Genomic DNA, 22,263 nt, shown 5'->3' with positions numbered 1-22,263 from the left:
CTTAGATTCGATAGAATTAATATAGATCAACGTGAGCAAAGGAATGAATCCAGGATGGTGAAGTTCTTACTTGTCTACCTTAGAGATAAGGAGTAAGCTTCAAGCGACTAAAAGGGATCATTGCTAGAGTAGGCTAAGACAACGTCTATAGTTAACACCGAGAGGTATTACCATAGCAACCATCCAAGAATACCTAGTAATCCTGTCGGGCATCTTAGTAAGGCATAATAATTCATTCAGAACTTAGAATAATTGTTGTCAAGACAATAGTTTAGCATCTTCTTAGTTCAAATACTTTGTAGGATTTAGTTTGTGAACATTATTTCTAGTTGTGGTGAAAATATATTTCTAATACAATCCCTATGGAGACGATACTCACTCACTACTATATTATTTGCATCGATTGTGTATACTTGCACAGATTTGCTTGCCTTAGTATATACATTTACAAGCGATCAGTTACTAAACCAATATATCCCTTATATATGTGTCACCCTCGCTATTAGGGTTTTTTAAAAATTTCAAATTTAATTGTGAGTATAATTACTTTAATTATATTATTAAATCTGGTATTCTTGTGCAATTAAAATTACTCTCACACACACACATATATATACATTTATATATATATATATTAAATAAACAATTTATTCATGTACAATCAAATTGTACATATGTGACACATTTATGAGTTGCTCTCTTTTCAACCATTGGGTGCGACCCTGTAGGTTCCTATGACGTTAATAGTAATAATTAGAATTCTAATATTACAAATAATGAGTGACATCTAGCAATATGTTATTGTTACCTAAGTTACGGGAAGTCATGATTCGACATAACGTGTCCATGACTAACTCTTTTAATGTATTATATCATTTTGTCCTTTATATCTAGAATAGGCACAAGCCTTGGAACAGTCACACTTGTTTAGCCCATCTAATATTTCTTGATATCTAGAGTCGACTATAATAAACGAATAATTGTGATATCTCATATCAACTTATTCGAGCATGGCCATGCATTTCTAGTCTCACTCAATCCAGTGGCCTATGATATATTTCATATTATGTAGGAAGGAAAAATCCTATCTCGATCATTCACACCCTGCTACATATATTGTGATATGTTCAATGTAAGTCTTTAAAGTGTAACCAGTTATGGAGCACGCTTAACTTTATTAAAACATACAACAATATATGTTGAGATTGTAATGATCTCAAGTCTAAGGATTATACATACAGTTGTCACTATGAGCAATATCGTGACCATCACATAATAATACAAGACATATGCTCATGGCAGGTCAATCCAATATATTGTTCAGACAATATATTCATGTATTAATTTTGACATCTCTATTTCAATGACTACTTTTTGTCATCAATCAATATCATGTTAGTCTTAAGCGTATTATTATTGTTCAGGCCCATAATAACACTTGACTAAGGATCTTTTAATAATAATCACATTTTTATACATACATTATTATCTTTTAGATTATTCGATGCACATAAATGCAATAAAAGAAAATAACAATAATGTCTTTATTTGATAATTACGGTAAATAAAGCGTGTCAAAACAATCATCATATAATTAGTCTTTAGGCATACTCAAACAATCTCCCACTAGCAATAAGACCAATTACTCACATATTTAATATCGAGTGACTCAGTTTGATGATCATGCTTCTGTTGCGATAGAGGCTTCGTCAAGGGATCAACAATGTTTCCATCGGTGTATACTCTGCATATCTCCACATCTCCTCGATCTATGATCTATCGAATGACAACATAGTTCTACAATATCTAATATGCTATGAATAACCCCTAGTTCATATATGAACTTCTTGATCCAAACAATCTCTTTTGTTGCTTCACTGGTTGCAATATATTCAACCTCTGTTGTAGAATCATATATTGTGTTTTGCTTTGAACTTTTCAAACTCACAGCACCTCCTTAAGACAAAACACAAAACCCGATTGTGATCGTGAGTCATCTTGTCAGTTTGAAAGCTGACATCAGTATAACCTTGTACACTAAGCTCTTCTTCACCTCCATAAACAAGAAATGTATCCTTAGTTCTTCTCAAGAACTTAAGGATATTTTAACTACAACCTAGTGATTTTTACCAGGGTTTCCTTGATACTGATTCATCATGCTCAAAGCATACGATACATCTGGTCGAGTACATATCATGGCATACATGATAGAACCAATAGTTGAAGCATATGTAATCTTACTCATTTGTTCCCTCTCTTTTAGGGTTGAAGGACACATTTCCTTCGAAAGAGAAACACTGTGTCTTATAAGCAAGAATCATTTCTTGGATTCTTCCATACTAAACCTTTTCAGCACTTTTTCTATATATGTACTTTGACTCAAACCTAGAACTCGTCTATACCTATCTCTATAGAACTTAACTCCTAAGATCTACGTTGCTTCACCCAAATCTTTCATAGAAAAGCAACTACTTAACAAAGTCATAATAGACTGTAAAGTAGGTATATCATTTCCTATTATGAGTATGTCATCTACATACAAGATTAGGAAAGAAACAATGCTCCCACTATTCTTTTTATAAACACAAAGTTCATATTTGTTTCTTATAAAACTAAATTCTTTGATTGCATCATTAAAACAAATATTCCAACTTTAAGAAGCTTACTTTAGTCCATAAATAGACCTTTGTAGCTTGCAAACCTTTCCAATATTTCTTGGAGTGACAAAACCTTCTGGTTGTGTCATATACACATCCTCTTGGAGTTTCCATTAAGGAAAATGGTTTTGATGTCAATTCGTCATATTTCATAATCATGGAATGCAACTATTGCTAGAAAAATTCGAATGGATTTAAACATAGCTATAGGAGAAAGGTTTCATTATAGTCTATACCATGAACTTATCAAAAACATTTTGCGACTAATCGCCCCTTGTATGTTTGTATATTACCATCCATGTCAGCTTTCTTCTTGAAAACCCATTTAAATCCTATAGGCTTGACCCCTTGAGGTGGTTCAACCAAAGTTCATACTTGGTTTACTTACATGGAATCCATCTCAGATCTCATGGCCTCAAGCCATTTCTCATAGTCTGGGCCCGATACTGCTTCCTGATAATTCTAGGCTCATCTTGATCCATAAAAAAACATCTTCATGTATGGTAATGAGAAATCCATATCTCTCATGTACATGGCATTCTCTTGTAGATCTTCGCAGTGGTTGTGTTCCTAAATATGTTGAATGTTCCTCAACAACTTGTGAAACATGCTCAACCTCAGGTTCATCGATTTGTTGTTCTTAAACTTCTCCAATTTCAACATTTTTACCCTTCCCTTTCTTTGAGAGAAATTCTCTTTCAAGAAAGACTCTCGTTCGAGCAACAAACACTTTGTTCTCGTTAGGGTTAAAGAAATAATATTCCATAGTTTCTTTAGGATATCCAAAAAATATACATTTATGAGATTTAGGTTTAAGCTTTGAGACATCTGATGTTTGACATAAGCTTCACAACATTAAATCTTCATAAAAGACATACTAGGACGCTTCCCAATCCATGTCTCATATGGTGTTTTTTGAATCGATTTAGATGAAATATGATTTAGTGTGAAAGAGGATGTTTCAAGTGCATATCCCCAAAAAGAAGTCGAAGGATCACTATGACTCATCATTGATCGAACCATGTCTAGCAATATTTGATTCCTCCTCTCAAAAACTACATTCCACTATGGTGTACCAGGTGGCATAATTTGTGAGACAATCCCACATTCTTTTAGGAGCTCATCAAACTATATGCTCAAGTATTCTCCACCTTGATCCGATCAAAGTGCCTTAATACTCTTGCGTAATTTATTCTGAACTTTGTTTTTAAACTCTTTGAACTTTTTAAGAGCTTCAGATTTATGGCGTATAAGGTAAATATACCTATATCGACTGAAATCATCAATAAATGTAATGAAGTATTGGAATTCACCTCTGGCTTGTGTATTCATTGGACCACATACATCACTATGTATTAATCCCAATAAATCACTTGCCCGTTCAGCTTTCCTATTAAAGGGAACCTTAGTCATTTTTCCTAATAAATAAGATTCACATACAGCCAATTGTTCAAAAATAAATGAATCTAGTAATCCATCTTTATGGAGCTTTGATATGTGTTTCTCACTTATATATGGTATTTTCTGAATTTAAAATATATAGATCGTAATCAACTGTGTCGAACCATAAAAAACATTATCGAGATAAAAAGAACAACAACTATTCTTAATAATAATCTGAAAACTAATCTTGTCCAAACAAGAAATAGAAATATTGTTCTTAGTCAAACTAGGCACAAAATAACAATCTTATAAATGCAAATCAAGTCCATTAGGCAAATATAAAGCATATGCTCCTATAGCTAATACAGCAACTCTTGCTCCATTTCCAACTCGTAGGTCCACGTCTCCCTTAGAATTACAGATGTGAGAACCACAACCGGTATCTAATACCCAAGAAGTAGATGTTGAAAAATTAACATCAATAGCATAAATACCTGAAACAAACATTCCGTTTGCTTTTGCCTTCTTGACCTCTTCAAGGTAAATGGGGTGGTTTCTTTTCCAGTGTTCATTCTTTTCACAAAGAAAACATTTTCCTTCCTTGCTAACTCCCCCTTTGGGTTTCAATGCATCCTTTTCTTTGGGCTTGGGCTTGGGCTTGCCATTACCCTTAGGCTTGACCACTTTCTTGTTATTTCGCTTTCCTTTGTCCTTACAGATCATCAGAATGGGCTTAGGTCAAACCTTTTTCATGTCAGCAGTTCGTAACATGCCTAGTAACTGTGGCAAAGTCTTATTAATTTAATTCATATTGAAATTAAGGACAAATTGGTTAAAGTTATACGGTAACGATTGTAGGATAACATCTGTAGCCAATTCATCTTTGAGAGGAAATCCCAGCTTTTCCAATGTTTGGATGTATCCCATCATCTTGATGACATGAGCTCCTATAGGAGATCCCTCTATCATTTTACATTAAAATAGAGCTTTAGAGGTCTCGTACCCCTCTTGACGTGATTGCCCCTCATATATTTCTTTAAGATTTTGAATCATCTCATATGCAACCATGTCCTCATGTTGCTTCTGAAGCTCAAGAGTCATGGTGGCAAGCACTAGACAACCTACGTCTGACATATCATCCATATATTTCTTAAATTTGTCTTTGTCAGCTCTAGAAGCATTAGTTGCAAGTTCATCGGGAACATGTTCTTCAATGACATATTTATTCCTTTCCTGTTTGAGAACTATTCTCAAATTACGGAGCCAGTCAAGGAAGTTTATGTCATTCAACTTCTCCTTCTCACGTAGCGATCGCAGTGATAAAGTGTTGTTTGCCATTAATTTACAGCAATGGAAATATTTAAAGTAAGTAAATTTACCAAAAAATTTTATAAATAGGTTTTTATTTACAAATTACTCCCACTATTTTATTCAAAATTAAAAACCCTCTAGTTTTAATTTTGGAAAAACATCTCGAAAGTGTTTCTAGTGAGTGAGGATCCATATTTCACCTTCTTTCTAAATCAACTTTGGCTTTTATTTTAGGAAAATGGTTATTTAGGTAATTAACACATTACTAATTACATCTCATGTAACTCCTCCATTTGGTGAAAAACTCTTTGGTCAAATTATCTCATTATTCATCCAAATAACTAACGTCTAGGTTTCTAATCCTATTAGAATAACCTAGCTAAGTTATTACCAATATTTCAACTGACGAATATCACTTGTTTATTCTTCGCGTTTAACCAAGATAGATTTATGTGCTAATGCTTTGGAAAATCCCACACAATATCAATCGAAGTCTTAACGAGGGTAAATATTGGATGGTTATGCTAACTTAGAGTATAAAGAGTGATTTGCAAAATTATCTCATCATTGTTAATATTAGGCCCTTTATTGATCTCATCAAGGTTCATTCTTATTTTAGCATGCTAACATGTCATTTGTTTCATCACATACATGATAGATATAAACATTAAATAAAATGCAATGGTTATAGCCCAAAACAAAAACTAAGGTAGTTCATCCTAAGCAAATGGAAGAACCAAGAATCCTAAAACCTAAGACTATTTCTCAAGCACCTTCTCGTCTTTAGTCGGTCTATTCGTATGATTTTGTGTAACTTCAAGGGATTACAATTCAAGAAACTCATTTTACATACGAGGGAGTAAGATGAGAACAGAAATACAATTGAAATATAGAAAGGCACGACACGCAGGTCGTATTTAAAATTTACAACCATTGTAAATTAAAAGGGCTATAACCATGCATGTTAAACACCTTGGAAATCAAACATATCATATATATGTTATTTTTTTATTACAAATATGGGCCTACAATCTATGTTGCCTACGAAAGGGTCAAGGGACGGAGCCTCTTGCGGCGGTAGGCCGCACCGGGCGACCGGTCAGAATTTTTGAAAAACAACACTTACTGTTTCTATGAAAAACCTCACGATTTGATAACATTTATCAACAAAATCGTGTTTTTTATATTGGAACAGTAACACCCATTTCCCACATACGTTTCCATACACGACACACATATATCACATCACTTTTAAAACATTTTCTCTTTTGAAAACCAGTAAATTTTGTTTCTTTTCATAAAACATTTTAATTTAATAATAATAAAATTCTCATTAAACTTTAGTATGTAAAAAAATCTAATGTTCAAACATTTTATCTTTTTACATCATTAAAAACCAAATATTTTTCAGAGCGTTATCATAGTTCTATTACATGCTGACTAACAATATCAAAAAAATAGACATAATTGTCATACAGTTACTGATGAGGCGACTCTTGATTTGCGATGTCAGGTGTACTCCTTACTCTGCTTGCTAAAAGATAGCGTGAAATAAACACATGTTAAGTATTTACATAGTGAGGTGTAATAACAATGAGGTAAATGTTCTTTTAAAACATCCATATATTATAACTATCAAAATATAAATTGATATTTCAACTCATTATAAATTTAGTGGTTTTTGCACACATAGTGTTGATATGGTAATTCACAAACTCATTATGGATTACGTGGGGTGCACACATAGTGCCAATATGGAAATTCATAAACTAATTATGAATTTCTTAGGTTGTACACATAGTGCTAATATGGAAATTCATAAACTTATTATGAATTTCTTAGGTTGCACACATAGTGCTAATACGGAAATTCATAAACTTATTATGAATTTATTAGGTTGCACACATAGTGTCAATACGAAAATTCATAAACTTATTATGAATTTCTTAGGTTGCACACATAGTACCAATACCGAAATTCATAAACTTATTATGAATTTCTTAGGTTGCACACATAGTGCCAATACGGTAAATGCAATACATACATTAAGAAAAAATGTATATATGACTATCATAACATATAAGTACATAATTAATGCACTCACCTTGTATGCCTCAATAGGATGCCTTACTGATGTCTGACTAATCGCCAACTTTATCTTTGCCCTTTTTCTTGCTAGACTCAGGAGCTTGATTTTGATCTACACAAGTATCCATAATTACATATACAATACAAATGTTTGTATACTTTCTAACATTTATACTTCTAATAATACTCAACAGTACTATCATTTCCAAATTCTATTAAATTTCATCCTATCTTAACATTTCAGACTGACTGGTATCGGTACCCCTCCTATGGTATCAATACTTCTATACTATAGTATTGATACCCCCTTTCAGTATCAATACCATTTATGTATTTTGGAATCCATGGTATCGATACATTTCTCTTATTATCGATACCCACATCAGTATCGATACTAATTTCATCGATATCGATATTGTTCATCGTATTTCTTCAAATTTAAACCTATAGTATCGGTATTGTTCTTCCAGTACCGATACCCTTACCTAGATTTTCCATTTTTTCAGCTTGATTTTTACCCAAATTTCGTCAAATTCCCTTACTTTTACCTCCAATAATACTATTAAGCTCCTCTTTACTTATCCCAACTAACTTTCCTTCATTTAGCTCCTTATAACATCTACAATCTCCAAAGAACATCTCAAACCAAGAATCATGCTACTTTTTCTAACATGTTTTTAATCACATCCAAGGCTTCTAATCTCTTGTCTATTTCTTTAACAAGTCAATTATGCTTGTAAACATCAATTAAGACTTATATTTCAATGAATCACTCAAAAATCCATTTTCTTCAATCTCCAATAAGTCATCCATTTATTAGTTTTAATCCTCTCTAAACCTTCCTTAAGTTTCTTCCACACTTAAGGTTTTAAGAACAAACCAAAAACGAAAGTAAAAACTAGCTAAATAAGCCTTACCTTTGGCTATGGAGGACAGCATGAGCAACAGGGGAAGAAGAAGAGAACTTAGCTTGTTTATCCCCTTTTTCCCTTCTTTCTTTACTTTAAATACCCTATTAAAAATAAGTTTTAAATCCATTTCCCTCTGAATGACCAAAATACCCTTACATTCTTACATTCCTACTATTTGGTCTTAAATCAAAATTTTTAAATCATTTCTTATACTTTATCATTTATTCAATTTAATCCTCCAAATTTTAAATCCTTTCATTATGATCATCAATCTGATACTTAGGGTATTACAGGAACAATCATTGTTCCTCTTTCGAACGCTATATGTTATCGCATACCCACCGACTGATCGACATGTTAAAAATTAACATATCAATATCATAAACTCTTGTATCAAACCAATATATGATTAACTCTTAATCAATGAATGTAAATTTAACAAATTAATGTATTAATCATAGAAGTTATCGAATCGAACAATAATATTATACATATTCACCGAAAATGATAAACTAAAACATGCATCTCATACATATTGCATCAACCAATAATTTAACTCGAATTCGGATCGTACAAGTGGATTTGATACCACTGTTAGACCGTCAGCGCACCTATGAAGCAACGGAAACAAAAGGTGACGGTCTCACAAGCGGTCCAAGTATGTTAAATTCGAAACCAGGAGGAAGAGATGTGATTACTTACATTGGGTTCCTTGAAAATTAGCAAATAAAGCAGCGACTAATGGAAATCACGAATAATTTGAATCCTAGCCTTCATAAAAACTCATCTCGGCCTCTATTTAGTTCACCCGGTTAAATAGTTGTTAAGAGCAAAACCTTTTCTAAAAGGGTTCTAGGAATTTTGGGATTTTTCAAAAGACATGAAAAACGGCTGCTAGACCAATATATCCCTTATATATGTGTTGCCCTAGCTATTAAGGCTTTTTAAAAAAATATGAATTTAATTGTGAGTATTATTACTTTAATTATATTAATAAATATGGTATTCTTGTGCAATTAAAATTACTCACATATATACAAATATATCATATATATATATATATATATATATATATTAAATACACAATTTTTTCATGTACTATCAAATTGTACATATGTGACACATTTATGAGTTGCTATCTTTTCAACCATTGGGTGTGACCTTGTAGGTTCATGTAACGTTAGTAGTAATAATTAGAACTATTCTAATATTACAAACAATGAGTGACATCTAGCAATATGTCATTGTTACCTAAGTTACGGGAAGTCATGATTTTACATAACATGTTTGCGACTAACTCTTTTAATGTACTATATCCTTTCATCCTTTATATCTAGAATAGGCACAAGTCTTGGAACAATCACATTGTGTAGCCCATCTATTATTTCTTGATATCTAGAGTAGACTATAATAAATGAATAATTTGTAATATCTCATATCAACTTATTCGAGTATGGCCATGCATTTCTAGTATCACTCAATCAAGTGGCATGTGATATATTCCCTATTATGTATGAAGGACAAATCCTATCTCGATCATTCACACCCCGCTACATATATCGTGACATGTTCAATGTAAGTCTTTATAATGCAACCAGTTATGAAGCATGCTTAATTTTATCAAAACATACAACAATATATGTTGAGATTGTAATGATCTCAAGTCTAAGTATTATACATATAGTTGTCACTATGAGAAATATCATGACCATCACATAATAATCCAAGACATATGTTCATAGCAGGTCAATCCAATATACTATTCTCTGACAATATATTCATGTATTAATTTTGACATATCTATGTCAATGACAACTGTTTATCATCAATCAATATCATGTTAGTCTTAAGCGTATTATTACTTTCCATGCCCATAATAACACTTGACTAAGGATATTTTAATAATAATCACATTATTATACGGACATTATTATCTTTTAGATTATTCAATGCTCAGAAATACAATAAAAGAAAATAATGGTAATGCCTTTATTTGATCAATACGGTAAATAAAATGTGTCAATACAATCATCAAATGATTGGTATTTGGGCATACTCTAACACTTATCTACTCACCTTTTATTGAATCTCATGTCACGCACATTTGTTTCATCCTCTAAGTTCTACGAAAAGAACATTTATTTGCTAACCTGGACAACTGTGTGTTTTGTAGTGACAAGCTTATCTTTTTAGGCTTTATCATAAGTGCACAGGGTATCCATGTAGATGAAGAAAAAGTGAAAGCAATCCAAGAATGGCCAACGCCAACTTCAATCACTAAGGTACGATTCTTCCATGTTTTGGAAAGTTTTTATCGATGATTCGTTAAAGACTTCTCCACCATTGTCGCACCTCTCACTGAGATAATCAAGAAATCAGTTGAATTCAAGTAGGGACCTCAACAACAACATGCCTTCAATCTTTTAAAAGGTAAGTTATGTTCTACTCCTATTATTTATCTTCCCGATTTTTTTAACACTTTCGAGCTAGAATGTGAGGCTTCAGGCATAGGCATAGGCGCAATACTTTGCAGGGAAAACAACCTATCAATTACTTTAGCGAGAGCTTGAAAGGATAACAACTCAACTACTTAACCAATGACAAGGAACTCCTAGCACTTGTTCATGCACTCGAAAAGTGGAAGCATTATCGACATCCTAAAGAGTTTGTCATACATACGGATCATGATAAACATGTTTTCTCTTACTTTTGCATCATATAAATGGCTTCATATTTATAACTTAAACGGTTGACATTAAAAAAAGGTACTACCTAATACGTTATCATGAACAACCTATTTTTTCTTACTTTTGCATAATATAAACGGTTTCAAACTTATATCTTAAACTGTTGACATAAAAAATGGTGTTACCTACTATGTTATCATGAAAAACATGTTTTGTCTTAATTTTGCATAATATAAATGGATTCATACTATTAACTTAAACGGTTAACATAAAAAAAAAGACATTGCCTACTATGTTGTCATGAGAAACTCGTTTTCTCTTACTTTTGCATCATATAAACAGTTTCATACTTATAACTTTAACGACTGACATTAAAAAATGCGCTACCTAATACGTTATCATGAGAAACTTATTTTGTCTTACTTTTGTATAATATAAACAGTTTCATACATATAACTTGAACTGTTGACAGAAAAAATGCGCTACCTACTTTGTTATCATGGTAAAACTATTTTGTCTTATTTTTGCATAATGTAAATGGTTTCCTACTTATAACATAAATGATTGACATAAAAAATGTGCTATCTACTACGTTATCATGAGAAACATGTTTTCTCTTACTTTTGTATCAAATAAGCAGTTTCATACTTATAACACAAACAGATGATATTAAAAAATACGCTACCTACTACATTATCATGAGCATAACAAAATAAGTTAAAAACTAAAAATGTTATGAATATTAATAAAAAAATCAAAAGTATCGATATTCGTGGAAAAGTATTGATATTTTGCAACCTTATCATTTTTCATGTTTTTCTTTAAATTTGAAAGTATTGATACTTGTTAAAAAAGTATTCATACTTTCATATTTAAAAAAACATGAAAAATGATATTTTAACTTTCGAATTTAAAAGTATCGATATTTATGGAAAAGTGCCGATACTTTGTAGCCTTCTCATTTTTCATTTTTTTAATTCGAAAGTATTGATACTTGCGAAAAAGTATCCATCCTTTCGAATTTTTTGTAATAAAAATATTAACATTCTATATCGTAACCTACTTTCTTAGTGAACCATAATATTCTTGGGTGCAACTTATTTTATTAATAAAAACATTAACATTTTAGATCGCAACCTATTTCTTAGTGAACCATGACATTCTTAGCCACAACCCATTTTATTAATAAAAATATTAACGTTCCAGATCGCAACATATTTCTTAGTAAGCCGTGACATTTTTAGGCGCAACGTATTTCTTATATATATTTCAGTTTTTAACTTATTTTCTTATCGTGAAAATTTCTAAGGTTCCATCAGCTTAAACTTTAGTAACACTTTAGGCACAATCTAAAATGTTAATAATATTTATAACATTACATGTTTATAACTTATTTTCTTATCGTTTAGAACATTTTAGGTGCAACATGTTATGTTATTACATTGATAACTTTTTCGGTTCTGTTTTATAACATTTTGTGTTCTGCTTTTAACATGTAAGATAGGCTTTTCGGTTACACCATTTTAAGTTATTTTAAAATAGTTACAGCCCACTATATTACATATGAATTAAAATTGCCAGTAGTGGTAAACCTATTTTATTAAATTTCTTTTCAAAACTCCAGTTGCACCGTTTTTTAGCCTTATATATGTTTTTCTTTAAACATCTTCGAACTATATTAGAGATTTGCAGATCTATTGTCAATGAAATTTTGAAAATTAGAGGTAAAATGATTTAAGGAGCCAAATTGTTTCTTTAAATATTTGTTTTGGTTTGAACCGCTTAAATTTGTTAATTTTGGGAAGTTTAGCGGAGGACCGTACGAAATCCGATTCGCTTTTTTTTAATGGTAAACTACTTTTAGTGATCATTATCACTAAGCTTTTAAAACTTTCCATTTAACTAATAAATTGTAAAAGAAAATTGTTTTTATCATTAAAATTAGCTTCCATTTTCATTTCAATCACATTTAGTTTTTTTAATTCTCAGATTAGGATTATTTATAGGTTGAGTTCATAACAGGTCAAGTTCGTAGCAGGTCGGATAATTTCAATTATTTACCAGGTTAATCTCATATTCGGGTTCATATAAGATTAGATGCAAGTTGAGTTCTATCATCACATAATCAGGTTCAAGTCGTTCTCAAGTCGGGTGTAAGTCATATTCAAATCTAAAGTTTTTAGATCCAACTCAGGTTCAGATCAACACCAATTCAGACTCGAATCGATTTCAGATCATCACAACCTCATTTCACAAAGAGTTCTGACTCGAGTCGATTTCAGTCAGTTTTGTAGACAAAGTCAATTTTTCACATCCCAAAAGAAAATGATCGGTCGTCACGGCGTCTTCTGCATGTATGAGATTAAAAGTTGTTTCATTCGACTATCTTCCCAAAAAAGTCATGTCGTCCGATCGTTTTATCGATCATGGTAGAAAGATCCCTTGTAAAAATAATAAAAAAAGAAATATTACAATACACTTAATTTTTTTTCACTGCCTTATCTGAACAGTTTCACCCACTAATTTGAATTTTCAATGACACTCTCTTTCTTATTGTTAAGAAGTTACATATTGTCCAAACAATAAAAATCTTTTTCTTTTGAAAAAAATTGAGGTCGAACGAGTCTATTCATGATTGTATTACTAGATTTTATTTAAAGTTTAATATATCTACCGGCAATATCTTTTTAAAAGTTTAAAAAACCACATGAATAGTAAAATAAAAATAATTTTCATATAATGAAAATGATTCTAAATTTTATACTCATAAAATAAAAAAAAAAATTCTCAATAGACCAAATTGAGCTTGCAGATAATAATGTTAGATTTGCTTGATTTATGTGCATAGTCGGTTGTTTTGAAGTAGTTTTACAGAGGACAAAGATCATGACTAAGCATTAGGCGGCTTACAGGGGTGTACTTGATGTGTCTATGCCATTAAGGGCAAGTATATGGTAAAGCTCATCCTCTTATAACTTCAATGCATGAACTGGATCCTTTTGCACTCATTTATTTACTTGTTTAAGAACCAATATGTAGTATTTGAACAATATTTTATAATATTTAATAAATTTAATAAATTTTGAAGGCAAATAATAGGGATATGACAAAAAAAAGTATAAATGTGCTACTGTTGTGTTGTCCCACAAAGGAACCATTGGTATGCTGAAAATCTATGGACCGTATGATACAAATTTGGTTATATTATTGTCCAAATAATTTTGTGCTAGTCTGAAAAAGTTAAATCTTTGCAAATTCATTAAAAGATGTAATCATTATCGATCGTTTTGAGATATGTACGATCAAACGCCTTCGATTGCTTTCATCAGTGTCACCACCATCCAAAACTTAATACCTAACAAAGGAGGAGACGCACATAACTTATATCATAATTAAGCAAATCAGTGCAGAATTTTCTATATAGGTTACTAACTTGGAGGATGACAAAACAATCATAGGTGAAGCAATCAATTGTGATCATTATACCACCTTTAATCGATTCATGGAGATCCGTCCCGTGTTTCGCTGCTGCTTCATAGCTTTCATCAGTGTCACCACCATCGCTCCTGCAACTGTAAGATATACATCCCTGCACTGCATACCCAACTTGCAAGAGAAATTGCAGCCAAAAATGGCTTATACTTGCATGGGCTTTGTTACCAAAATATGTGCAAATCATACTTCCACGATTCAAGGGGCACACCTTCCAAAATCCATATAATCCCTTAGAGCTTTTAAAAAAAATATGCTTTAAAAAATAAAAAAAAATAAAAAAAAATAAAAAACTATAGAGACCAATATCATAATTTAATGTATATTAATTTCATGAGTTGAAGAGATTAATGGAGTTTGCTTATATAAACATATTGGAGTGTTTAGGTTATGTTTCTTGACAATGTGGGATAAAAGCTAAAAGATGTGTTCCTTTACTTTTTTTATCTTTATATCTAATAAATCTACTTATACACTATTATTAAATTACATTAGGTTAATATTTATTATTAAGGTTTATATTAATTAAGATTAGATATTTTTTATATGTTAATATATTTAAATAATTACATTAGGTTAATATTTATTATTAAGGTTTATACTAAATTAAATTTTGAAGATGATATATCTCAAAGGGGAAACGATATACTCATGTAAGATCGAATATAAGATTAATTATATCCGGACGGTTCAAACGTCTTAAAATATTGTAGTTCTTCTGTTTTAAATCTAGATTATGGGATAATGGGTAATTTTCATGTAATTTATTTAATTATATGTTTTTGTTGTAGTAATTTGAGATGGAATAAGCTACAAAATGTTCTTCCTTCTGAAATTGGTGAGCTTAAGAGTCTAACACATCTGTAAGAAGCACTTGGAAGTATTTTTTTCACGTTATGATAATCAAGATTGTTGCTTTCTACTAACCAAAAAAATTGATTAGGTATCTGAGCTTCAACAATTTTAAAGGGGAGATCCTGAAGGAATTAACAATAGTGTATACGTAGATTCATTAGATATAGAGATAAAAAGGTTAAGGAATACACCTTTTAAATTTTATCTCACATTGTCAAGAAACATAACCTAAACACTCTAATATGACTATATAAGCTAACTCCATTAAGCTCTTCAACTCATGGAACTAATATGTATTAAATTATGATGTTAGTCCCTATAGTTTTATTTTTTTTAATTTTTTTAAAGTATGTTTTTAAAATGCTTTGAGGGATGATGTGGACCTTGGAAGGTATGTCCCTTGAAATGCGCCTTCTAAACTGGCGCCAAGTAAGGGAAGACGCAGATCATGAAGTACGCTTTCTATGGAAAATGTTGACATGGCGCCACGTGAGAAGGCACATTTAAAGGAGAACGCCTTCCGAAGTCCACAGCATCCCTCAAATCAAAGCATTTAAAAAATGTTTTAAAAATTTTAAAAAAAAACTATATGGATTAATATTGTAATTTAATATATATTAGTTCATGAGTTGAAGAGCTTAATGAGGTTAGCTTATATTGGCATATTAGAGTGTCTAGGTTTTGCTTCTTGACAATGTGGTATAAAACCTAAAAGGTGTATTCCTTTACTTTTTTTATCTTTATATCTAATGAATCTAATTATACAATATTATTAAATTACATTAGGTTAATATTTATTATTAAGGTTTATATTAATTAAGATTAGATATTTTTATATGTTAAAATATTTAAATAATTAAATTAGGTTAATATTTATTATTAAGGTTTATACTAAATTAAATTTTGAAGTTGATATATATCAAAGGAGAAACGATATACTCATGTAAGATCAAATATAAGATTAATTATATTCAGACAGTTCAAACACCTTAAAAGACTGTAGTTCTTTTGTTTTAAATCTAGATTATGAGATAATGGGTAATTTTCATGTAATTTATTTAATTATATGTTTTTGTTGTAGTAATTTAAGATGGAATAAGCTACAAGATGTTCTTCCTTCTGAAATTAGCGAGCTTAAGAGTCTAACACATCTGTAAGAAGCACTTAGAATTATTTTTTTTTCACGTTATGATAATTTTATCTCACATTGTCAAGAAACATAACCTAAACACTCTAATATGACTATATAAGATAACCTCATTAAGCTATTCAACTCATGACACTAATATGTATTAAATTACAATGTTAGTCCATATAATTTTATTTTTTTTAAAATATATATTTTTTTAAATACTTTAAGGATGATGTGGAACTTAGAAGCGTCTTCTCACGTGGCGTCATGTCAATATTTCCCATAGAAGGTGTGCTTCATGATCCGCGCATTCCTTATATGTTGGAGGTTCAATTAAGCACGAATGATGATTCGTGCCTCCTTACGTGTCGTCAGCTTGGATAGAATGTCACGAAGACACGGATGGTAATTTGCATTTTGTCAGAAAGAGTACTAAATTAATAATATAATAAGAGAAGGTACTTGACAAGTAATTAATGGGTATGAGGGTGATATTTCGATAAAAACGACACTAGCATGCTCATAAACCATATTCTATAGGGATAAGTCAAGGTGATTTGAAATAGAATTTTGAGCAGGGTCCACTCAATTTGTGATTGATAAGACAATTTTCACATTTGCAGGGTGCAATGATGATGTCAATTTGGAGTGTGCACAAGCCAGTCTCTGCTACTGATCATAATAATAGCTTTGAAAAAGAAATAAAATTAGGACAGCAGTGGGGGCATTAGCCAGATATGAGAACCCACTTGTACAAGCTCATCCAAAATGCTGCAGAAAAATACATGACCAATTGACACAGACCGTGTAAGGAAAAAAATGGCATATCCTCATAGTCTCATTGCTGCCAATGTTAGTCCTGCTGTACAAAATTGGAAAACAAAAATCAAAGAAAATCATCACTTTTTACATTATATTCCTGTCTTTGACTGAACCCAACTCTGACGAATCTTCCTCCTCCCTCCGTGATCTCCGACAACTAAATGGCGATGGAGGAGGATCAACAGGCAGTGAGCCTTCCAACACCTTCACTACCTTCCCTATTGAAGGTTTCAAACGTTCATCCACTTTAAGGCACCAAAACGAAATCCTCAACACACGTTCGAGTTCATGGGGATCAACTTCATCCTCGAGTCTTTTATCTACTACATTCTCCGGATGACCCTCGAACCATTCCTTATAAGCCCAATCAAACACATCATTGGCTTCTTTCAGGCCACTAACCAATGTCAAAACCATCTTACCAAAATCCTCCACATCTTTCTGAGGCTGAGGCCATATTGGAGGCTGCCTCCCCATAAAGCATTCCCAATCCAAATTCATTCACTTTTGCCTCCAGGTTTTCATCGAGAACTACGTTTTCACATTTCAGGTTTCCATGACTTAAAAATTCTCGACACCCCGTGTGCAAATAAAATATGGCTCGACCCACGCTTAGGCAAATTTCCTTTCTCTTTCTCCAAGTCAGTCTCTCGGTCAGTGTCGAATCTTCTATGTATTTCTCCACAGAGCCATTCACGGCATATTCATAGACTAAATACCTCCGATCCGACTCACAACAATAGCCTTCCAGCTTGACAAGTCCTTTGTGATAAATGCTTCCAACCTTTGACAATGCAGCTCGAAATTTTCTAGCTTCAATGGTTGCTTCAAGCTCTTTGATTGCAACTGGCTGGTTGTCGGGTAAGGTACCTTTGAACATCTTTGGCCCGATTCGATTGTTGAAAGTCTCCGTAAGGTCCTTGATCTCGGTGAAGGATAACATGATCAGACATTTGGAACCAGGGCTGGAATAAGCTAAAGACGCAAGCCTCTTAGTGGATTCCTACTCGTCCCATTCTAATCGGATTTCAACCATGTTTCCTTGGTCCCCTCCTCCAAAAGGTTTTATTAAACTTAATGTGGATGCGGCTACTTCGAGTGATTGGAAGAGGAGTGGTTTAGGTGGTATTTTGAAAGACATGTCTGGTTCGATTCTTGGCTCCTTCAAAGAGCCTGCTGGTCCGGGGGCCCCAACTTTAATGTAATTGAAGGCTATCCTAAAGGGTTTAGATTTTTATGAATCTATTTGTCATAGGTTTAAAGATAGATTGATTATTGAGAGTGATAGTAAGGTGGCAGTTGGCTGGGTTAAGGATGTGGTCTCTTGTCCTGTTGTTTATGTTCAAATTGTTAAAGACATTATTCAAAAGCTTAGTGTTCATGAAAGTTTTATTAGTTGGGTTAGTAGGACAGCCAATATAGAGGCGGATGTCCTAGCTAAGGCTGGTATTGGTTGAATTATGTTCTGTTAAGGGCTGTTTCTTTCTGGTTTTGTATCTCTTGAGGGAGATTAGTTTGTATTACTTTGTTATATTTGAGTTTAATGAAATCCTAGGACACACTCTTTTCCTCCTTGTGCGGATTAAGGAGCTATTTTTAAGTTCCGTTAATCACGAAGGGGGTTTTATTGAGGCCTTCTATTCCTATAAAAAAAATCCTAATGCTAACTGAATCACAACAAACACAAAAATTGTGCCTGAGGCTGCTCCAACTAGACAAGGAATGCAAATATTATAAGACTCCTTACGTGCTTGTGGTGTAGACTTCAAGGGGAAGACGGGGTCAGCAGCCATGGGGTCCGAACACCTCTTAACAAAAGAAGTCGAACTAAGAGATGGATCTGAATAACCGCTAATGTACTGAGTTTTCATCATCCTGCATTTTGCACTGCCATCATTTGTGAAGGTTACAGCAGTACAACTCAAATCACTGAGGCACATCCTTTTGCATTTGTCTAAACTAGTAACAGAGATGGAATCATTGACAGGGTAAATTCCGTAAAGAAACATATCGGCATGCTCAACCAGAATCGACCCTGATTTGCAGCCATGCTGAGATGAAAACAAGCATTTTGTATTTGAGTGGACCATACGGGATAACGGGCATGTGCAAACAGGGGAACCAGATTCATTAAACGCACAGATGCCTCGTAGGTCACAAGTTGCAAAGACATTACACTGATTCTCAACAGCTTGCCAAACCGATCTCCGTGTTTGTGAAACATCCATCCATGAATATAACCGCAAATTACCATCCACATCCAGCCGGAGAAACCTAAATTTCACGGTGTCCTTATGATCTTCTCCATACACAGACCATACAGGTCCAGAAGAAGTTGGAGCCACAAGTTGCAGGCTCCCATAAGAAGTCAGAATAGCACTGACATTCAATTGAGAAGGCCTTCCACTGCTCCAATAGATGATGCTACTTTCCCACCTCAACTGTAGCTGACCAGAAACATTCATGTAGAGGCTATATAAACTCGAAAAATCGTTTTGGCTCGCAGCTCTCAACGTTCTAAAGGGAGAAAGTCTCTGACCAGGAAGAAGAGTATCGGTTGGATAATCGAAGCTTTGCCAAACCACATCTTTCTTCTCATTCAGTAAGATAAGATTCCCATCAACGCGAAGAAAAGCTACCACAACTGATAACTGGCTTGTTTTGGTGGACCACACTTCTTGACCCTGCAAGGCGTCGAAAAGAACCAATTCTCCATTCATCTGAAGCTCCAAATAAGAGTTGTTACTAACAGCAACATCACCCCCAGCAACCCAAACCATTGTGAGTTTATCAACAGGGATCAACTTCGAATCGAAACGAATGCCAACACTAAACTGGATTGGCATATTGGAGCGGCTAAAGAATCCGATTGCAAAATCACCATTAGAAGAAACCCATGAATCATTTTCCCCCACAGAAAGTTTGGATCCCAATGGTATTTCTGAAATTACAACCCCAAAAAGAAAAGATCCAAGAGAGATGCACAGCAGGAGACTAGAACCATAGAGAAATTTCTTCTGTTCAAGCATATTTACATATGCCTTAGAACTTCAAAATTAGATTAAAAAAAATCAGTACAGCAGCCATTGCAAAATAAACCACAACAAAAACAAGGCAGTAATTAATTCATTGAGCCTCATCTGACATATATTTAACCTAAATAAAATAGGAAAGTAGGCAAAATTCATTGCAGCTCATAGAAACAATATGACTACAAGCTTCAAAATTTGTGAGCTAATCACACTTATGGAACCAGATTTCAACGTTTATTTGGTAAAAAACCGTCTATTTCAAAGGATTGACAAAAAAAAAACAAATACCAAAAGCTTAAGATGAATAAAAGAACAGAAATGGCAATCATTCAAGAAAAGGAAATGAGTATTTCAGAATTTGGTACCTCAAAAGAACAAATGAAGAGCCACAAAATCAAGTAGCCGGCATAGAATACCGTCTTGGGCATGAACCAGAAAAGAATCCGAGGCTATCCTTTAGGGCATTATAAACAACTGAGCACAAACATATTGACCAAAGCAATAAGATTTGAGAAAGTGACTGAATGTATTAGAATAATAGGAAAAAAAAGAAACTTATTTAAAAATGGAAAAAGTATTCCTTTATTTATCTTTTATGCATGAATAAACAAACTATAAAAAATCTTCTTTTTAAGTGGGGAATGTCTCAGGAAAGGCGGGTTAATATACGGTTAATATACAGCATTACCGGATACATTAAAATGTATTTAATAAATTCGGTTTAGTGGTACCTATTATGTTGACAACTAATAATGTTTTAGGTAGAAAATATGAAAAACTATTAAAAAATTTGGTAACCGGTAAACTTTGGTTATCGGTAAGTATCTATCCTTTTTATAAAAGTGTCCATACTTTTAACATATCAAGTAATTTTACCGGTTTTGTCATAATGAATCTGGTTTGTCATTTTTACCTGTTATATTGTAAATTATTCTTTTTATAAAAGTGTCCATACTTATTTCACTGTGAAAATATTTATTATTATCTTTAGTTAATATTGTTAAATTTAAAATCTAAATAATATTTTATAAAATATCAAACAATCAAATAAAATTTGTGTAAATTAAATTATTAAATAATATTGTAGGTGGAAAACATGAAACACTATTAAATAAATTGAAACATAAATTACATAACTTTAAAAGCAGTTTTAAATCCTAAAAAGTGTCGCTACTTTTAAAAAATATATCGATCCAAAACGATATACCAGGTAAAAATATGATAAACCGGTAACAAAATGATAAAACCGGTAAATTTAAAAGTGTCGATACGTTATATAAGGATCGACACTTTGTGAATTTAAAAGAGAATCAGTTATAGCGCCTATAATGTGTCGATACTTTAAAAAAATATATCGATCCACAACGATATAACAGGTAAAATATGATAAAACCGGTATCAAAATGATAAAACCGGTAAAATGATACCGGATATATTGAAAGTGTCGATACTTTCGTAAGTACGTGTAATAAATTATCGACACTTTCAAAGAAATAGGTAATTATCCTTTCGAAAGTATCGACACCTGACATAAAGTATCGACACTTTTATATTTGTATCGATTAAATATAAATAACATATCCGATGAAAATATAAAGGACATAGCTAAATATCCTCTGAAAAAGATAGAACGGACGAGTTTTTGAAATCGAAGAGTAATTGTGCTGCATTTCAGAAGGCGTTTCTAAAGCGAAGTTTGTTTGTTTGTTGCTGCAGTCGAATCGAAAAGTATGTTGTCGAAACCCTAATTTTTTATTATTACAGTAATCGCGATAGGGTTTTTTATGTGTTGTTTGGGGTTTTGGAGTAAGGAAGCATTTGGGACCGATGCAGGTAGAAATAGATATTCAAGGAAAAATATAAATGTCGATACTTTTATTAAATATTATAGGT

At 32.4% G+C, this 22,263-nt stretch overlaps 1 pseudogene; it reads right to left on the bottom strand.

The window, feature by feature from the left end:
• Positions 1-17,324: 17,324 nt before the first annotated feature.
• On the bottom strand, positions 17,325-20,969 carry LOC120202042 (annotated as a pseudogene).
• Positions 20,970-22,263: the final 1,294 nt, after the last annotated feature.

Source organism: Hibiscus syriacus, unplaced genomic scaffold, assembly GCF_006381635.1.
Source record: "Hibiscus syriacus cultivar Baekdansim isolate YM2019G1 unplaced genomic scaffold, ASM638163v2 tig00008145_pilon, whole genome shotgun sequence".
NCBI classification, from domain to species: domain Eukaryota; kingdom Viridiplantae; phylum Streptophyta; class Magnoliopsida; order Malvales; family Malvaceae; genus Hibiscus; species Hibiscus syriacus.
The sequence above is the reverse complement of the archived record's forward strand: the minus strand, read 5'-3'. Positions and strand labels throughout refer to the sequence as shown.